Source organism: Chroicocephalus ridibundus, chromosome 5 (genome assembly GCF_963924245.1).
Source record: "Chroicocephalus ridibundus chromosome 5, bChrRid1.1, whole genome shotgun sequence".
Taxonomy (NCBI): domain Eukaryota; kingdom Metazoa; phylum Chordata; class Aves; order Charadriiformes; family Laridae; genus Chroicocephalus; species Chroicocephalus ridibundus.
The window spans coordinates 66,034,916-66,057,248 of record NC_086288.1 but is presented as its reverse complement, the minus strand read 5'-3'; positions in this window follow the sequence as shown (position 1 = coordinate 66,057,248).

Sequence of the window (22,333 nt, the reverse complement as noted above, 5' to 3'; positions counted from 1 at the left end):
ATGTAAGAAAATGTATTACATTTATTAATGCTGATGAACATTTGGCAGTCAGCATGTGAAAGATTATCCATATGACTGTCGTGGTTTGGGCTGGACTAGCTACTGAATAAACATCAGATGCTCCCTTTAACCTCTCTGCCTTAGAGGGGATAGAAGAATGAGAGAGAGAGAGACTTATGAATTGAAAAAGAAACTACACTAATGAAATTTTAATAACAAAATAATAATATTATAAGAAGGTATATATATGAATGTGTATATATATATGTTCATATTCATATTTATTTGTGTATTTATAGTTTCTTGGTATCAAGAAACACCACTCATTCACTGGAATGTATACACACACACATATATATAAAAGTTTTTATATATATATAAGGGTTTAAAAATATTTTTTATATAAGTTTTTCTAGTGAAGTTTTACTATAATGACTAACTTTGAAAGGATCTTCTGCTGACAGTCAAGCATCAAAGCTTCTGATCCAAAACTGCATCAAAGCTAGTTTTGAATGTTGCACCAAACATCCTGAACTTTTAAGTTCAGCCAAGCATTAAGCAAGTAGAAAAACAGAAGCCTTGTCACTCAAGACTCCTAATCATATGAAATAAATAAACTTTTAGAGCACTTCTGAAGCTACTGGAAAAGATCACCCATTCCAGAATTATACTTCACTGTAGCAACTTTTTGTTGTACCTAGTACAAGGCTTTTGTTTTCTACAAATAGGAAATTACTGTGCTGTCACAGAGTACAGCATCCAGGTAAAATTCCAAACTAAAATTACAAAGACACAGATGAAACATAAATCTGCCTGTGGAGTTCCTTCACTTTTTACTGAGATTTCTATTTTGTTTTTCAACATAAGTAACTTGTATGGTCTTTTTCAAGTATTTACACATATACTGTCATATGTGAGTGCAAAGTGATCTTTTATAAACTGCATAATATTTGAAACTCCAAATAATATAATATAAACGTAACATAAATTCCATCATATTTGAAAAGTCATGGCAGTCAGGTGAAGTCATCAATGACTTGAAAAAGGGAAACATTTCATGCATTTTTTTAAAAGGGTTAAAAGGAGGACCCTGGGAACTACCAATCGGTCAGCCTCACCTCAGTGCCTGGTAAGATTAGAGAACAACTCCTCCTGGAAGACATGTTGAAACACGGAAGAGAGGGAAGTGATTAGAGACAATCTACATGGCTTCATCAAGGGCAAAGCACACCTGACTATTCTGGTGGCCTTCAATGATGGAATGACTGCACCAGTGGACAAGGGAAGAGCTATGCATGTCATCTACCTGGACTTCTGTAAGGCCTTTGATACAGTGCTCCGCAACGCTCTTGCTGCTAAATTGGAGAGATGTGGGTTTGGTGGATGAACTATTTGATGCATAAGGAATTGGTTGGATCGCCACATCCAAACGGTCATCATCTCAATGTCCTAATAGAAACCAGTTACAAGTGGTGTCCCCCAGGGGTCTGTATAGGGACTGGTATTGTTCAATGTCTTTATTGACGACTGTCGTGCTTTAACCTCAGCAGGCAGACACTGCTGCAGAGAAATCGCGGATGCCACAGCCCTGTAAATGGTCAAGTTTAGGGCAGATAGATCTTTGAGCAACCTGATCTACTGAAAGATGTCTCTACCCCATGTCAGGGGGGATTGGGCTAGATCATCTTTAGGGGAGTGGTCTAGATGATCTTTAAAGGTCCATTCCAACACAAATCATTCTATGATTCTAATATACTTGAATCTGTGGCTTTCCATTGAAAACAACTGCATCATTCCAGGAGTCGGTGGTAATTTCCACATACCCAAATCAGTGAAGCAGGGCTCAATATCTCTGTCCATCATTTCTAAAGGGCTAGTATTATTCAATTTGCAATGAACAGGTTTTCAGAAGGTGGCAACTCACTCTGCATCAGAGCTTTTACATGATGTCGTAATGTCAAATACACCTCAGAGTTATGCTCTGCTCCTTTTCACATCTGCTCTTCTTTTTGGCTTTTTTTCTCCATGAACTGTTTAGGGAGGTTACTGGTCTCTTGTCACTATGTTGTGTTTAAATCACAATTCTTACAATTAATGTTCAAGAAATTGTATTCCATTGACAAATGTTACGATAATTGTTATGCCATACCAGGTGAAAATGGATTCAACAGCTCTGATTATCTGTAAATCCTCTTATAGGAAGTCATAATTCTAGTCCAGGCTTAATCAACTGCTTTTTTCCTGGCCAAGATGAACAATTCTCTGTCTGTAAGGTCTATTGTCTAAGGTCCAACGTTCTCTCTCTGTGGGTGTTTTATATGCTTGATTTGATCTGCATTTCTGACGTGTGCAAGAAACTAAGTTGCAGCTTCCAAAGTGATAATGTTCCCTTTGGTTGAGGATTTAAAATCCCTGATCAGTTCTTTTTATTTTCATTCCATAAATTATCACTTTTAAAAAAAAATATTTCTGTAAGTCTGTATCACCCTCTCATCGATTTAAACGAGACTTGGTCTGATAGCAATATTTCTATTAAGTCAGAAATAGTGCTTGGGAATTCTTCTACTACTGCACTGGCAGCCTCAGCTAAAAAGGTCAGATGACTTACATCTCGGACCAGGCGACCTCCAGAGGTGCTTTCCAACTGCAGTTATTCTGAGCAATTCTGTTAATGCCTCACTGCACGTATTCTGTCCTACTGTTTCTCCATGGAGCAAAATCACTTCTCTCTAGATCTTAGCACTGTCTTTGCCAGTAGTTCTCAAACTGTTTTGAGGGGAACCATTATAGGCAGTAGAATTTACCAGCTCTCCAATTCCATAAGGTTAGTCTAATGGCCAATGAAATTTGAGGACTGAGTTATTTACCTTTTGAGAAGCTTTTCTTCACAGCATCAAAAGAAAGATATATTCTTCCATTTTTTATTTGGGTTAATGAACACAGCCCAATAAGCAGTCTGATGTTATAAATGTGCACAAAATAGGCTCTGTCTTTCTAACAACTATAATCTTTACTGAATTATCAAATATAGATTTATTTTTCTTTAATTTTTGGCTTTCAATCACTTCTTTAAAATGTTCTCCTTTTAAGACTAAGAAAAAGCTCTTTATTGAGATAGTTGGCTAATTTGGGGGCTTTTCATATAAATAGAAAATCTATCTTTTCTTTCCTATTTTGGACTAACTAATGTATGCATCCTGTTGTTTCCTGAACTTGATATAAGTTTATTTAATTTACACTTTCACCATAGCAGAAACTGTTCTTACCATACTGGTAAGAATTACTCCATCCCTTAGAAAACATTTTTGGTTCCTTCCTCAATTATTTTGATTCCTTTTTCCTCAAAACACCACTCAGTATTAGAAGACTGCATAACACAATGCAGAAAACCAAAAGTTTTTTCGCAAGTTACATCAACAAACATTTAACAAATATAGTTTTTGACTGATTTTAGATCCTCCTATTCTAGGCAGATAATTATGATAAAATCAGGAGCTAACTTGCCTAAGGCTGTTTCTATTTCCATTGCAAAGAGATGGGTATTCTGAAAGGAAAGTCAGATCTCAGGAGTTTGTAAATGCCCTCTAAAAACATTTACATCTCCTCAGCAACTACAGAGAATGCTTTGGGCAGCTGTGTATCTAACTGCAGTGCCTCAGTGGAGTGTCTAACATCAGCTTAAATGAATTCAGATATGCTCTGTCTTTGGATAAACAGTAGCCAGATCTGCATTTTACTTGTTTATATTACAGACCCTGGCCTTTGTATTATTTTATGTTCTTCAGTAGTGATGTAGCATAATGCTACATGTAGCATTACTGCAGTTTGCACACCAACATTGCTGAAAATTAAGCATTTAGGCCTAAATGCTTAGGCATTTTATTGCTTTTAGGCCAACAGTTCATTCGTCATCTTCTGCAACTTTATCCCATTAAAAATTCCTCTAGACTGTAATGGTATTGTCACTGACTTTACTGACGCGGTATATGACACTTGCAAGGTGTAATTTTTAGAAAGTCATTCATTGTTTCCTCCAAGCTTGAAATAATATTGGCTTCTTTGTGACTCTGGACTTTGGCTTTCAGGACTCCTTCCTTCTACAAATTTTAAACTATCATGAGGATGGGATCAGAACAGTGGCCATCTTCAATCTCTTTCTGTCTAAACTAGGTTTACAGGATGCAAAAGTGGCTGGAAATGGGTGGAACGGTGGACGCTGTTTTCAAGCTGAGAAAGCTGCACCTGGGATGAGGATCTAACCTTGGTTTTCTGCTGGTTGGTGAGTGAGACAGCCCAGGGTCCCCTCCTGTTCTGTTCCCATTCTCACAGCTGCTTGTCTGCTTCACTCAATTCCTTGCCTTCTGTCTGGGTTTCGAAGGTTGATTCATTGCCTGTTCATTAATCAAAATTGGCCTTCCAATGTCATAAGCCAGAATTAAAAAATCTTCCCGATTTTAGCTAAAGAAAGCAGGTGAGTTGTGGGAAAAAAAGGTGTACTCACGAATAGCTCACAAGTTGCATGAAACTTGCATTTTTACTAAGGAAAACAAAATTTCAGGAAAAATATACAGCTGATCCAGTGGAAGGAACTGAAATCTTTTCTGATTTTTCAATTTATTTGAAATGCCTTTTTGAGATACTTAGATCAGCATAGCAAATTTTTTATGGTCATCCATTACTGAAAATCACAATCCCTGCAAAATTCAGACTACAAAACTGAAATATATGTGAGTTTGTTAAGGGCATAGCCATTTGTCTTTGTGCACCACCAATTAATGTACTTATCATCACAACTTTTGTTGTATAAAAAATCAAAACATTTTTGAAAATATGTTCTAATGAGAACCTAATGAGCAGTTTGAGTAAAGCAAAAGAGATAGTATGGTTTCAAATTGTGAAATGAGTGCATTTCAGGAAGATGTAAGCGATAAAGTAAAATATTGACTTAGCAGGATGCCACTAGTACACAGCTAGAAAGTAAAAAGAATATAAAACTTGTGTGATGATAGACCAAAGCTTATCAATTGGAAACAAAAACTTTTTCTACTCTTCTTGTTTGAGAAGAAGTAAAAAAAACTTAAAAATACCCAGCAGGAGAGCAAAGCTACAAAAGGATTCTAAAGAACTAAGTTTCTGCATGAAAAAGTAAATAGTTCTTCATGAAACTTGAAACGCAAATCAGTGACAACATAGAAAAATATGAGAGAGTTCAAAATAAGTTGGGGGACAAATTGCTTTGAGGTATAGAAATCTCACAGGGAAACAGAAGGACCATTTGTTCCAGTAAATTGACATAGCAAGCTCTGCTCCAGAAAAATCACAACCACTTAAAAATAGATCAAGGGCAGAGCTGAATTCAAGCAAAACTAGAGACTAAGGATTCTAAAACCTCTTCGGAAAATAAAATTCCACTGAATCCATTTTGCGTAATGGATATTGTTCCCTCTGTGGAAATGAAAATATTGTAAACTTTTGATAATTTTCCAAGAAGTTTTGTCCTGTTGGTTGGGGGTTTTTTGTTGTCCTTTTTTTTTTTTTTTTGTGTGTGTGCATGTGTGTGTGGTTTTGTTCATTTTTTTTGTATGTTTTTAAAGTCTAGTAGGAGTAGTTCAGGAATACTAACTGTAAGAATCACGAGCCAAGACTGCCAAGTCACAGTTTATTAGGCAGACTGCAACTTATCACACTTCATTTTATGTGATTCACGGTTCAAAACTATCTGACCATAGCAATGGTTTGTAACGGTGATGCAGAGATGCACTCTGTTTGCTTGTGCTTCTGGAGATACTGTGCCTGCTTAGTTACTTGCATAGTACACTGAAAGAATGAAGCAACTGGGCTAGATATACTAGGTCTATGCCTCAAGGAATGTGTTAAACTGGAATCATGTTCGGACTCACGTAACCAAGGACTGAGAGACCTTTTACACTCTCATTTAAGTTAATTATAATTTTTTTTTTGCCATGTCTTTTAAGGATATAAAATTCGAGTCAATGAAAGATACTGCTTATTCTTCATGCGATGATGCTGGTTTTATGTAAGTCATGGTTGGCAAATGCAGTGTCATTCCAATTGAGGAGAGTTAAGACAGCTAGTCAAATGTGGATTAAAGCTGCAGGATCATGTGGTTGCTTCCATGTCATGCAAACAGTAGCTACTGCCATTGGAACTTATTTGGAATCATCATAGGTTAAATAATATTAGATTGTGGATGGAAATGCGTGAGTTTAATGTGCCCTCAATAGACCAGTTGGAGCCATATCCACAACCATGACTAAAAACTGCCAAATACCATGTTTATTAAAAGGGCGCTCAAATTATCGTCCCCTCAAGTATATTTTTTAGAATATCATCATATTAGGGTATTTTTAAAAGTCTGCTTTGGTTAAATAGGAACAGGGTGCCATGAGTTTTCAAGATAATTTTAAACTTTGGAAAATTTGAATTTAATGAATGAACAACATCTACTGGGATGTCATTTTACATTATCAGGAACGTAACACAAGGACAGTCCCTCCATAGTAATGTTTTTTTCTGCCTTGTGTAAGAGAAGTGTCCTAAAACCTGACGGATTATGCTCATTACTATTATAAATGTGCAGAGCAATTATTATCTCTGTTGTTTCATTTATATTTTTTTAAAAAGCAGATACTTTGTCTGTGTGTATTGGGAGAGCAGATGGCTTCTTTGGTATTTAAAATGACAGTAGGAGTATTGATGCTCCCAGTAGAAACTAGGAAAAGAGACGTAAGAAATTGAGCTTTTGTACTCAATTGAAATGTCAATCTCAGATTTTATTTTTTATTTGGGATTTTTTGGTTGTTTTTAAAGAAAAGAAAAAAACAAGGCAGCATCTTCCAAAAGCTGCTGTAAGCAAAAAATAAACAAATGGTTTTTTGCTGTAAATATCTATCTTTGTTATATCATCTAAGTCTCTAGGGCTTGGTCAGGAAAGGGAATAAGGCATGTCAACTCAGATTGCAGGATGCTGAGCTGGAGCAGGTTACAGAGAGCACCCTCATCAAGTTTGCAGGTGACATCAAAGTGGGAGGACTACTTGATAATCTCTGCCATTCAGAAAGGTGTAGGAGACTGGGCGAATGGGCCAGCAGGAACCTCCTGAAATTCAGCAAAGATAAATACCAAACCTTGCACATGGGAGGTTTGTAGGAAGGGTCCCCTGCAATTATACAGGCTGGGGCCTGACTCTCTGAGGAGCAGCTCTGCTGAGAAGGACCTGGGGAGGTGCTGGTAGATGGCAAGTTGGGCATGAACCCTGGCCGCAAAGACCAACAGCAACCAGGGCTGTAGTAAGAGAAGCACATCTAGGAGGTCCAGGGAAGCGATTATTCCCCGCTCCACTGTACTTGTTAGATCACTTCTGGAGCCCTGTGACAAGCTTTGGTGCCCCAATACAAGATGTTGATCAGCTGTTTTCCAGACATGGAATAGCGTAGCTAATTGAAAGGACAGAAATAATTCTCACAGTTACAGTTACAGTACCATTTGTTGTGCCTGTACCTAAGGGAATAGTGAACTTTGGTATAAGAGTGAAACTTCTATAGCTGCTTTTGATGCTGATGATATACCAGTGCCACCAGTATTCATTTTACTAGACTAAATAGCTAAACTGTGAATGAATTGTATCTTAATATTTATATTTCACAGCTACCTATGTGCTTTAGTTAGCACTATGAACTACTGCCACCATCCCTTTCTCCTTTTTGTAATTTGGAAACCTCCTTGGTCAGGAAGTACCTAATTTCTTTCTAACAAAAATTCAGTAAAGTCCATTTTGCTTTAAAAATTTAAATTGTCTTTCAACATTTCTGATACTATAGCCTACAATATATAACCTTTCCCTATGCTGAATTTCAGCTCCCTGCTTTCCCAACATGAGTTCAAACCTGTGGCCCTGAACTTGTCAGTGAATAGTGAAGATAGTAAAATGCTCTCAGCATTAAAGTACGATTTAGTGAGGACTAGTTTGTTGAGGTTGTAGTCAATGTCTTCTATTGAAGCTTTTTCCCTTATGGGATATAATTCCAGAAACAACGGTAAGGAAAAAGTTAATGTGATTAGTTCAAGAATTTATCAAGAGAAAAGCCTATTGCAGCCTCAAAAGTACTGGCTTAGGTCAGATTGTATCCAAATAAGGTGTCAAACAATGGGACAAAGAGGATTAAATATCCAGAAACACAGAGCTTCTCTGTTTCAGTGATGTTCTGTGTCCCTGGACTTTCTTATTTGAAAATTGAGCATTTATTGTTTGAGCGGTAGAATTGACTGTACAAAACTCTTAAGACTAATGCAGCATTGACACGTTACACTTTTTTTTATTTTAATTGCAATATTTAAAATCCAGGTATATCAAGTAATCTCTAGTAGATATGCAACTGTTCTGTAATTTAGGAATACTGTTAGTCTGCTGACTGGGATGTTGCACTGTTTGAATAAATTGCTTAAGTTTAATAGGAAGCTCACGGAAAAAAATGGTTTACATAAATCACCCTTCAGAAAGTATTTGAGATTTACGAAAAGTAAGCAAGGAGAGGAAAAGGTCCTTGAACACAGAGGGTAAAAGAACCTTTCAAAAGAACAGTATCAAAAGTGAAGAGAGATTGTTGAAGAGAAACAGACTGAGACGCCTGCTGTTTCTACATCAGTATCAGCAGCAAGTAAGCCTTGAGGTAAGATAGAGATATAGAGACCGCTTTATAATTTTAAATCCATAGCTCTAAGTGTGCTGTTCTTACTGTTAAAAATCACTTTAAGAGGATTGTTTCATCTGGGCACAGACTCACCAAATAACAAAACCTCCAGAGCCAGTCAGTTTTACTGGATCAGCATAACAAATGCGTAGAGAGCTGTATCCTTAGGCCTGGCCTAGGCTTCCAGAGTTGTACAACTGGTGTTGGGACTTAAAAAGGTACAAGGCCTAGGATTTGTAAATGAGGAGAAAACTTTAACTGTGGCAAAGCTGAAACATATTTGCAGAGGGTTACAAATTGGGTCTGTGAATCCTTTAAAATTCACCTTTCTTTTCAATGAAAGTAAAATGCCATTCCAGTTAATATTTAGTGTTTACAATAGATTAGTCCTCTAGCAATTAGAAAAAAAAATCAGAATGAAATAATAATTCAAAATTATTTGGTGTAGTAAAGGCTTTTAGTTGAATAATTCTTTTTCAAAAGTTTTAGGAGGTCATATTTTATAATCTCTTAATTGATTTACTTAATTTAGCAGCCAGAATTTCTCACATGAGTTACTTTTAAAACACACAGTAAGAAATATTTGTGAAAAAGGATTATTGTGCTGTATCCCTGCAGTAGCACTTTATATTAAGTGACATTAATTGCCTAATAATGACTATATAAATTGCAATAGGGCTTTCAAGGAAACAGCAGTATTTCTATTTCTCATAATTCAGAGCTCAATAAATATGATCAATTTATAACTTCTGTGTTTCTGACTGCCCCAAACAAGCCTGTGTGTTAGTGTGTGTCCAGTTGATGCATCTGTAGTAACATCATTTTAATTTACAACCATAACATAGGAGGTCCAAGTAGCTCTGCTAGCCTTACGTCTGCCAGGATTTCCATTTTAAATACCTCTTTTATAGAGGTTCACAACCAAACTGTAAAACTGTGCTCCAGCTTGAGACCTGGGATGCATTAGGGAGGAATATTTTTCAGAGAATTTCAGCCGACTTGGTTTATCTATTTAATGTAAAGAAATGTAATTCAACAGTTTGGACTTTTCATTACTGTAAAGGGTGTGGAACACTAAACACAGTCTGGCAGAACTGATTTTTGTCACTGTGTCTTAACAGTTTGTTATTGACTGAGTATGATTTCGGACACCTAGTTCCATATATGGGACAAAGTTTAAAAGCGAGGTGTTTGGTATGTTGTGGTCATTAAAAATCCCTTACAACGGTAAGGCTTGTAAAGGAGATAAAGTCATAACTAAATAGAAAATAGCACTTGGGAACAAAGAATCGGGAAGGACTGTCTGGTTTAGGAATTTCACTTACAAGCACTGTGAGAAAAACCAGGAAATTACTGTTTAGGAAACAGAGATGAAAAGCTCCACAGAACATACAGTTCTGTGTCTTTGGTACCTCCTGGCAATAATAAACCTTTGGTTCAAAAGACCAGTGCTAGAGTGAGTCAGAAAAAAGGCATAACCAAAATCTTAGGTTGTTGCATGGATGCTACTGCATACAACCTACTGACAATCCTTGAGTGGTCCAAGTCTTGGACCTGGACGTGTTCCAAGCAGTGGAGAAGTGGTCTTTAGATTGGCCTCATAATTCAAAATAATAGAAAATATTTACTGACTCTTTCTATGGCCTCTGACAGAAAATGATCAGGTGTGCACATGAGATGCACTATGTATGTTTAGGGTGGGAGATATGGGTTTTTTTTTTTTAATTTGAACAAAATTGTAATTTTAGGATAGCTGATCAAAGAAATATGTGGATGTTGTCACAAAATTTATATGGGTTTATACATGTGTGTACAAGTGTGTGTGTGCATTTTGTAAGACAAGGCAAGCTCAATTCTTTTAGAAAATATATTTTAAAATATTCATCAAAATCCAATATAGGTTGAAATGGCTCACCCACCATTTACCTTCATTTAGGTAATGTTAATTGCAAGTACATTTCACTTAAATTTCCTTTGACATGTAGAAATAGAACATTTGGACGTGTGTTTCCAGATTGGTTCACAATGTTTCATTAAACTGCATATTCAGATTCCTTTTACAGAACTCCATGGAATCAATCAAACTTTTAAAAAGGGGCCTCTTTTCCATTATGTCATACTACCTAGAGCTTAGCCCACTCCTAGTCTTTTTTTTCCCCCTGTACTTTTACATCTTGATTTTTATTTCAGAAAATTGAGACACGAATAATTAAATGAAAACTTATATAAGGGTGATCTCTTGATATTTCTTTTTGTTCTTTGTTATCTTTTTCCTCCTCTGCCTTTTTCTGTTTTTTTCTTCACCCATTCAAAGTGTATAGCAATATAGAAATGAGCACTTCCCTTTAATTGGCACATTGTGGCACAGAGTAACATTTGCAGAGGCACCACGTCACCATAATGCTTGACACTGCCAAGCCCAATATGTGGGTAGCTGTCACTTGGTAGAGAATCCACAATGATGAGTAAAGTGTCTGTGTTTTCAAGTTCAGTGGAAGAGCGCAGAAAGTCTGAAGTCATGTTCCTTTCTTACACTAGGACATCAGCTTTAATTTAAGTGCCTGTTCAAGTTAAAATTCAAATCCTGAATTTAATTTCTTAATTTGCATGAGGCATGTGTCTCACTTTTCCTTTAAAGGACAAATAGAACTTAAAACCATAACCTGAGGCAGTGGTAATTTAAGGTACAAACTCTGATTTTATGATGTCATTGTAATAAGAGGCATTTGAAATCAGCTTGGGAATTTCAGCTCTCATTCAGAGAGATGAAAATGTGCCACTGGAGTCACTGAACCAGAGAGAAAGCAAAGAAATGTGATTCAATAAGTCAATGGTAAACCTGTATGCAAGTTTTTTGTTGCAATCCCAGTTAATGTATTTAAATTTACTCTTTCTTATTCTCTTTTTTTCAGTTTCTCTTTATCTCCGAGTTTGTACTTGCTGTACGTCTTCACCAGTGCACAACTGGGCTGATTATTCCTTTAAAGTGCTTTTTTCTTCCCCAGATTAGCAAACGTGCCCTGCTTGTGTTCTGTTTTAAGTGTAGCACAGGTCTCCTTCACAGCTATCTGGTAGCATTCCTAATCTCTTCTCCAACCAATATAAAAGCTAACCTCTAAAATTATCTTATGTACCATTAGTATTTTGTCCACACTCCCCTCTACCTTTCAATCTTATGAATCACTACTTTTCTAGATCTTCAAATACATCAAGACCAAGCTCATTTTCCTCTCTTTGTCCTGTGTTGTCCCTCACATTTCTAGATCTTCCCATCATTCACTTCCCTTGTACAACTGTCATCCTCCTGTCTCAACCATGGAGCTCCTTTTCTATGCCATTTGGAATGTCCTTCCACCTATATTATGTGGTATAATCTTCAGTTTTTCTGTTGTATCGCAGTACTACTGCATGTTCCATAATCTCTTGTGTATTCTCACCTAACTGATAGACTTTGTCATTTTGCTTAATTGTGGTTCTTCAACGCTTGCTCACCGTATCTGACTGAGTTCAAATATTATGGTTCCCCTTATCAGGATTTGTTAGCTGCTGGTATACAGTAAACCCCAGATATCTTAGGATGACTATTTGTTTTATATTTGCAATAATCTTTAAGGTTTTGCCCCCATCAAAAGTCTTAGACACCCTCTATATAGTGCTGTGTCCAAAATACCCACCCTGTCCTCACGTGCATAATCTGTTAAGGGCCGTATTGCTCCTCTACCTAATGAAACTCATTCTGTACCAGGAAGGTGTATCCTGGCTTTGATCAATCTTACAGCAATGAAAGGGACTTCAGGTTGTCATCTAGTTCTGTCCTTTATTCTAAGATAAAACTGTCAACTGACATATTGTTCTAGTCTGTGTCATTCTGACCAATGTAATTACTTTTTTTCTCAATTACATATAACTCTGTTGCATGTTGCTTGTAATTTGTTTGCAAGATCACTGAGACTGTGGGTTTCTTCTTTAGTTTTTTATATGTACAACACCTTAGCACAGGTGCCTTCTCCATGGTGTATCAAGTCCATTATAGGAGGTTCTAAGATGATGCAAACAAAAAGGCCATTGGGCATTTAACAAACATTAAACATTTTTTAAGAAGCAGTTTATCTCACACTGTTCTTTTTTTTTTCATGCTTATTCTTCCTTACAGTTTTTATTCAGACTAGCTTAACAAATTTGCACTGCAAATATCTCACAGACAAAATTACAAATCATCTCTCTATCCATCACAGGTTCACTCAGTGTTTCAGTTATATTTTCATCTACTTGCACTTAAAGAAAAAATAGTTTTAGTTAGGTTTACATTTTCCCTGAATGTTTGAATACGAATTTTATTTGCATGGCCTTTTTTAAAAATTAATTTTTGTCAAAAGAAGGAAAACTTATACAAAGACAATTATTCTGAACATTCCTGTCCATAAATACATCTTCTTTTACAGCACCTCATTAGACAAAAGCTAACTGCCCATTTATAATTTATTTTCCTTAACAGTGGACTGTGTAGTACTTCTTTCTCTCTTTCCTTTTCTTGAAGTAGTTTGACTTTCCCCTCTAACTTTAAGAAGGGAATAATAACATTTCAGATAATTTCTGTTGGTATAAAAATTCTAGGCGGGGGTGCTTTTTTGAAGATTTTCTCCATTAGGTGTTTCTGGATTTGTACCTATGGGGATCTATGAAAGCATGAAGCAACAGTTCAGGTTTCAAACCTGTTTCTCTAGTTTCCATGCTCTTTAACTTTCACCATTTAAGCTGCAAATGTCAAAAGAAGTGATGTGAACTAAAGGAGACAGCAAGTGCATAGGGAAAAAAAGTGAAATATACAGGGAGATAGAGAAGTTAATCCTGAGAAATTCTGTAACAAACTGTTGTATTGAATTTAACTCTTAATAGAGTAGTGCTACAGAATTCAGTCAAAAGGATATGCAACTTCTATTATCTGTATTTTTACCAGAATAATCACAAGAAGGGAGGACAACCTCAAAATCACTTTCTTATGGCATACTGCCATAAATTTAATTTTAAAATATGCTATATTTAGGATTGCATATAGATTTAATAAATATTCTTCCTTTGCCTCTAAGATAACATAGAAGGTTTTGTTTCTGTTGTGTGTTAACCCCAGTGGGCAGCTAAGCACCACACGGCGCTTGCTCACTCCCCTTCCTCCCAGTGGGATGGAGGAAGAGACAAGAAAGAATAAAAGCAAGAAAACTTTGGAGTCAAGATACAGAAATTGTTTAACAATCAAAAGATAAATGGAAGACGAGAGAAGGAAACAAAACAAAACCAGTGATCACAAGTTATGATTCACCACCTCCCATGGTTAGATTGATGTCCAGCCTGTTCCTGAGCAAAAGGTGGATAACCTTCCTAAAAGCCCCTGTTTTCCTTCTTATCACTGAGCATGACGTTATATGGTATGGAATATCACTTTGGTTAAAGTCATCTGTCCGGTTGCGTCCCCGCCCAACCTATTGTGTGCCCTGCCCAATCTGTTCGCTGTGGGGGCAGAGTGAGAAACAGAGAAGACCTTGTTTCTGTGCAAACACTGTTCAGCAAAAGCTAAAACATGAGTTATCAGTACTGTTTTGTTCAAAAGAATGTTTTTCTGAGCATTTTATTTTTCATAAATATGGCATTCTTCATTACTCTCATTTCATTTTTTAAAAAATCTCATTCTTTTCCACTTAGATTTTGATAAGATGTGTAATTACTAAGTTAATTTTGTGTATGAGGCTAAAAACAGCACTAAAGATCATATTTGTAACGGTGAGATTTGCAAATTAAGCTTTTTTACCACAATGTGAACTTGGAATAATTTCAGTACCTTTTCATTTTAGTAACATAAATGTTATTACGTAAATAATTGTTGCCGTTAATAAAGCAGGTAGGCTTGTATTTTATGTTTTAAATTAAATTAAATTATATTAAGTTCATGAGTCTATTAAAGAACAGAGTTGATAAAAAGCAAACCACTCTAAAGCAAGTATGATTTCTGAATTATTTGTTTCTTTCTAAAGAACTCTGAAATTCATTTCACAAGTCAATAACTTTAGCGATTCTCACCTGTTCCACAGAATTTATTGTGCTGAGGAAAGATGCTGAAGTCATTGGAAGATTTTCTTTAATGCCCTTTTAGGTGAACTTTGAATTTCCAATATATGTATCATTAACTTAAATATGTTTACAAGTGTTCTATTTTGTGTGATTCCAACTACTTTTCTATGTTAGAGAAGTTCTAACTTGATAGTTTAAGTTGTATGTTGGACCACGTTTTGTAATCTGAATTTGAAAATGTCACACATTTATTTTTAAAGTCTTTACATTCAGACTTGCCAATATTTTAAATCATATGAATGAGGAGAAAGGGTTTTTAAGATGCTTCACTCATTTTCCTCATATGCAATCTTTCCCTCAGACGTCCCTTTGTCTGCATATAGAAACACAGATGAATAAATGTCAGTATCTGATACTATCTACGAGGGCATCGAGCAAAAAAAAAATCTTTCATAGACTTCTTTCCTTCATCCTACTAATTATTTATCTTTATAAAGCAAGAAAATTTACCTGAACTTCAAAGAGACTTTGCTAAAACAGATTTTGCTACAACTGTGCTCATGATTGATTGATTGCAAAAAAAAAAAAAAAAACAGTATAAATTTATGTAACAAAAAATTACACCACAGGTGAAACTAAGAACTCTACATTTCATTTAAAGAGAAAGTCTCTGAAAGAAAGATGGCATGCGAGGCACACCTCAAGGCCTTTTGATCATACAGCCACTAAAAAAAAAATGTTTTAGTAAGGGAAGGTTAGTTTGGTTGTATGACAGATCACAGAATTCAAGGTTTTAGGAGGCTTTTTAGCATTCAGAATAAGGTCAAACCAAATCTACTACAAAATGCCCAGAAGTAATAAAAAGAGAATATTCATGTATCAATATCATTCCAGCTTTCATTAATATGGATGACTCAAAGGGCAATGCTGACACATGAAGAAATGGATATGAGGTGGTTGTGAATACTAAGACTGAATATTAAAAGAAGTTTTCTTATAATTCAGGTAAAGTATTTCATCCCAAATCAGAGATGTCAGATGCTGTGACAGTCATATTTTAGGGAAAAAGATCCTTAATTGTCTTAGTATGAAACTTGATGAATGCATAAACCAAATTCTATTACGTGATTATTTTTGCTAGCAAGGCATTGCCTTCAGTTGCCATGCTCCATGTTCTTTCAGTCTTAAATGTTGAAAACAGTAAAATTTCATACAAATTTCTATGACTTTCTCTCAAGTCCTGGGTTTGGGTTGGGGTTTTTTTGGTGATTAAAAGCACTGAGAAGTGGATTGGTACAAATCTGAATTAATCCCAGCAAAAGATCAAAAATCTTCAGGTTTCCAAGTGGATTGTTTTCCTCATCTTCTGAAGATCTAAGAATGATCACAGACCATGTATGTTAACCTGAAATAACTTAATGTTTCTGGACTAAGATGACTTTTGGAAATTCTTTGACAGCTACTAATGTATTGCTTGTTTGGAACATTGACTCTGTACTAGAATACTAGAATTTTTTCATGATATTCCATTTCTTTGCATAATAGTCTTGGATAGAAGAATAAGACAGATTCTCTGTTAAATTCTCGATTCTTGAAAGACATTATATTGGACAACAGATGGTGTGACAATTCTGGCTCTAACTCTTTGCCAGACTCTCCTTTGCCAGTTGGACACTATGAGTATCCAACTCCTTTTAATTCATTTTTACTAAGTTCTTGAAATGTTTGAAATCAATATCTTTCTTGATATCACCTTCAGGAAGCTTTACTATAAACCTTGATTTCGTTTATAATGCAGGGAAATAGTGATAAATTGCCAGTACTTTCCTAAATATGCATCATGACCTCTTTCTTGATCCTCCGGAACTTTCACTATTCAAGTGTCAGAAAAGGTTTTGGATGATGGCATGCACAATTAATTTCAATTGATACTATTTTGCTAGGTCAGAGAATCAAGCAGTTGGAAGATATACCTGTCCTTTGCAAATGGAAAGAAATGAAGACAATTTCTATCCTGTCCTCTGCCTTTTAAGCTGGTATAGTTTTATGATTTCACGGTTGATGTGTCTATATTGCAGTTAATAAGAAGTCAGTCAGACTTTTAAGTAAGGCACAATTTGTCTTTAGCAGCTTTCTTTGGGTTTTTTTTTTTAGTAACTTTTTGCTTGCTTTTCCTAATTCTCTCTCTTTGGAAGTTTTTCTATCTGAGGCTGCCAAGGAGGAGTATGGATACATGACAATCATGTAAGGAAAGCATCATTAAAAGGGAATGAAATATCTACAACTTTGTGTCAAATACAATGCAGCTTTTTCAGTGCTTGGGGTCCTGGTAGACACCAAGTTGAACACGAACCAACAACATGCCCAGAGAGGTTGTGGGGTCTCAGTCCTTGGAGAAGAGGAATCTGAATCTCTCCGACTTTTCTGTTTTTTAGACTTTCTGACATTTTTTATTGTTGAGTTTTGTTTGTTTGTTTTGTTTTGAGACCATGAAATTTCCTAAGATTAAAAACAAAACCCAAAACCAAACCAGCAAAACTTTAACTGTCTAATAAGTGCAGTTGGCTTTTCATCTCACTTGCATTTTGTCTCTACTTGTATAAAGAATACGCCATCAAAGGAAACAATGAAAGATAGAGGATTTCTGAATATTCAGCAAATGGATTTGAGGTAGTAATTTTATCTTCTCAGGAGGACAGACCTCATTATAGAAAAAGTCCATTTCTTCTTCAGCTCCACTGTAGCAATATTTACAGCTTGTTCCTCAGATCTTCAAGTCTGTATTGTAACAGTAATCAAACAGACCTTTTAATTATACACATAATTAATTGTCATTAATTCTAACACAAAAAATCCTTTCTTTTAAAACTTTAGTCCTTAAAAATCAAGTCTAATTCATATTCATTAAGTTTCACAAGAAAATTCAGTATTGGTTTGGTGTGTAAGTCATCTTCAATAACTATATATGACATTCATTTGCAACAGCCTTTATAGGTAGCAATGCTCTGCTGTATGCTAATGTCCTCTGTGGATAACAGAAAACAGGTTTGCTAATATTTTCTTTTGCCTTTTATCTCATTTTCCCCTTCAATATTTTTCTTTGGAAATTTATATGATCCTTCAATGCAGAGCTGGATATATCCCATTATCATTTAAATCACATAATGCCTCTGAAAGCTGTAAAAACTTTCAAAGTATTACACAACTTTTAGTCATGTGCTCTCTTAATGAGATTAAAAAAAAAAAAAACACAAAAGGAAGGAAGTAAAAATTGACTGATTTCATCTCTAATTTTTTACTTTTCAGGGGTTGTTAGAGACTACCACAATGACTTTGCAACACAATGGCAGTAACAACAGACAGTATGTCTTTTTCTTACCATAGAATAGAATCATAGAATCGTTTAGGTTGGAAAAGACCTTTAATTGTTAACGTAACACTGCCAAATCCACCACTAAACCAGGTCCTTCAGCACCATGTCTACACAATTTTTAAATACCTCCAGGGATGGTATCTCAACCACTTCCCTGGGCAGCCTGTTGACAACCCTTTTGGTGAAGAAATTTTTCCTAATATCCAATCTAAACCTCCCCTAGCATTACTTGAGACTGCTTCCTCTTGCTCTCTTGTCTCACTTAAAACTATCTACATTGTATAAAAGTATTGTGTTAAAAATGCAACTGTATTAGAATCATCTTCCACATTGAACTGTGCTGCCTGCCTATTTACAGCCACAAATAGACAATTGACATTAAGTACATCTGTTCCTTGGCTATTTCTCTTTACTTTCAGAGGCATACACTTTTGATCTGTACCCTTTCCATCTGATCGTATTGAAAGGACATTTCTGAGAGCCACTCTGCCAAATGATGCTGACCTTAATCTTATCCCAGGTTTCTTTAACTTTTATGTCTTATCCTTTTGTGACAACTACCTTCTGCTTCAGGTACCTTTTCAAGACACAACTTTTCTTAGTACGTGCAGAAAATCCAACCCTATAACTCACAAGCGTGTAATGCACCATGGTTATTGTACTGAATAATGCTGGGTGAAAAAATCTCTTCAGGTTTTTTGTATGTCTTGTGTATCAAAATGTTATAAAAGTGTTTGATTACTGTAATTTCGATTAAGTTTTTTTCAATTACAAATTACTGAGTTTCTGTATTCATCTAAAACTATCTTGTTCTGATAACAATTCCAGGTTTAATGAATCGACATGTTTTAATGTAAAAAGTTTTCGTAAACAACTTACACTCATTTCTGACTCCGGTTTATCTCATTATGTCTGTTGTCATGACTCCTTGTTCTTTGTCCTAATATGCATGTTCAACTCTTCTACTGGCTTTCTCCTGTGTCAGAAATTTGGAAAAAAGGCTGTTTTTATTTTCTTTATGCAGCAGCTGCAACAATGGGCCTTGCAATATTTGGATTATTTAGGTATTTCAGCATTTAAAAAAAAGCAAGTAAATACCTAGGTATGTGACATGAAAGAATCTAAAAGAGATTTCAAAACCTGAGACAATTTCAGGAAACAATAACAGTCATCATAACTGTTTAAACACAGTTAAGCATAATCTAGAACAAAAGCAGTAAAATTTATTCTTGCTAACACGACAGGATGACTGACAGCCTGAAAAATCAGCTTAACAGTAAGATAGCTGTCATCCTTTTCAACTTGTTTTTCTCTTAAGGATAGATAAACTGAAATTACCCGCTTACCACTGCAGCCACATTCTGCAGACTTTTTTGTACACGGCACTTAATGTACAAAAAGATTCAGGGAGAACATCTATTTACACACTACATTTTTAACAGGATGTAGCTGTTCTGTAACTGGTGGATCAGATCCGAAGAATCTGTTTTGGTTTTGTAGATATTTGGAGATTATATCTTGTTTTAGGATTAGGGCACTGGCATGCGCAATTTACGAACAGATCCTGCTATTAAATCCTCCCCTCGAGTTTTATATAACATAATCCCTTTCAAAATAGAAAGCTACTGATGCCGAGCTACGGCATTTTTTATAGGTTTATTAATAAAGTTTTCAGAATATGACAAGAGTATTCCAGTTTAAATAATACCTTACAAATCAGTCATCACCAGCTGCGAGAAATGATTTGGGGGGATAATAGTTTGCACAATAAAGGAAAGTTAACATCCCTAAATCATTGTGCTAAGAACGAGATTAGATGTTATTATTATTACTAATGTGCTTGCTGCAAAGTGTCTGATAGTGATTTAGATAAATGTGGGAATTGTTCCAAAAAGAAAAGGCATCACCAATGCTGTTGATCCAGGGGTAATGTGAGCAGCACTTCCTTTGGCCACATCACAGATTCCTGTTGCCGTATCTCTAAAACTTCTGAGCATGGCAAAATTCATACACAACATCTGTTTTTCTGAACTTTGGCCGTTGTTGTCTGCTTCTACTGCAGTTCAATTTTTAACAGATACTACATCAATAAGGGTTAGTCCTGTGGGTTCATCATCAGAATCTGCAATAACATCAAGGTCATTGTTTTACCTATCTTCGGAATATTCTGGTCTGATAATTGTAATAGACAACATATGGAACACATTATCTTCAATCATGAGGAAAATTATTGATGGTAAAAGTGAGAAGATAAATTTTTTATGTTTTAATCTGGGAAGTAAGGCAATGGCTCACACTTTGAGCCATTAGGGTTAATGTGTTAGGTTAATGTTAACCTAAACCATAGGTTTTACCATACAGACACTTCTTTAACATATATTGAATGCTGTATGTGTTGTGTCATCCCATGTAATGGATAGTGCCAATCTCGTAACACGTACTTTATGCTCTTATTCAGCTTTAAATTCCTGCCACGTGCCTTAAGTTAGACAATTGCCTTCAAAAGTAAACTTCCCATTCGTAGGATATGTGTTCTTTTCTTTTCACAGATGTATTAATTTCGTTGTCGTTTCCTTGGACATTTTTCCCACAGTTGTCCTGTGGTTTATTCTTCTTTGCCTCATTGCTAAGGTTAATAATGCTCTCAACTCCTCCATGTGTCTCACCTTGTAAAAAAAGAAGGATAACACCTGAGACAGCACTTGTGTATTTGTTCACATGAGTATGAAAATAGTTTTATTCTACCCTAAGAAACCTCTTGCTGACATTAAATGGCTTGGAAAAAATAATCCAGAAGTACAAAAGAATGCTGCTATATTAGCATCAGCCACGTAACTTTGAACTTGTTTTGGAAACCTGAGATCTTTTTTTTTCACCTTTTTTTTTTTCATAGTGATCTAGAGAAGGCCACATATTAGCATGATGAATTGAAAATGTCAGGGAAATATTGACAGCTTAGAGTAAAATTCAATATTTTTATAAACTGGAGATTAATTTAAAACTTTCATTAAAAAAGTGAACAGTGTCTAGAAAAGCTAGGTGGCATTTATTTCATTATTAATTATAATTGTATCTCTCCCATCTGTCTCTTCTTGTGGCTAATGGGCTTTTATCACTGCAGATGTGTCCCACTGATACATGCTGTCAGCAAAAGAAAGGCGGAACAGGAGGAAATGAATGAATGTACATTTTACACCTAGAAGAGAGGTAACCAAAGTAACGGCCTAAGTGCTTATTTTTCTTAAAATCCGTGTGTGGGTAACTATCTCAAGGCAGAGGAGTAATGCCTTATATCTAAGATTTACAGGAATCATGGTATGTTTTATTTGCATATTTTTTATTATTTGCTTAATGTATTATATGTGTATTTTAAACTATTACCTAGAGTTTGTATTGCATTATATTTTCAGTGTTTCAGTCAAAACTTGGTTAATGCCAACTAAAACATGGCTAATGCCTTATTTCAAAATCAATTATTACACAGAGAACACTGGAAATCTATTTAAGTTATCACTTGCACTATTGTTATGACAATATTTAACATAACACTTTTTGTAGCACATAATATCAGGCATGGATATGATTTCAAAACTCTGCAAAGTTAAAAGTTATAACTAAATTAGAATATTATGTAGAAAAACCTGGACTGTCTGCAAGGTTTTACTGATAAAATAATGGTAGGGCATATTTTCATTCAAGAGATGTAATTCTGAATTACTGGGATAAAAGAGATCCTTCTCCCTATAAATACCTCTGCTTTGCCTAACTCAACAACTGCAGCCTATAACTTGTAACTGCAGGCCATACACACAGTTATTGAGTTTCTAGTGTAGACAGAGCTGGAGAGCTTGCATAATGAAAAATACCTATTTCTTTGGGATATTTGCTTATGATAAGAGTGATGTAAAAACCGAGGAATAGATCATGAGGCATTATGAATTCCAAAACTAAAAAAGACTAAAATGTCTGATTTCACTGATTTAAATAATATATATATGTATATATATCTCTTTAAAAATTTGAAAGAGCCTGGCATATTGTGAAACTTCATCTTGTGGAATAGTAAAGATTTTTGGTAGAACAACTTTTGAAGTAACTGTGTTTTCCCTTTTTTTGTCTGTGTGAAATTATTTGTAAATTAAATACATCAATTTTTTTAATCATCATGAGCATAACCACGAGTACT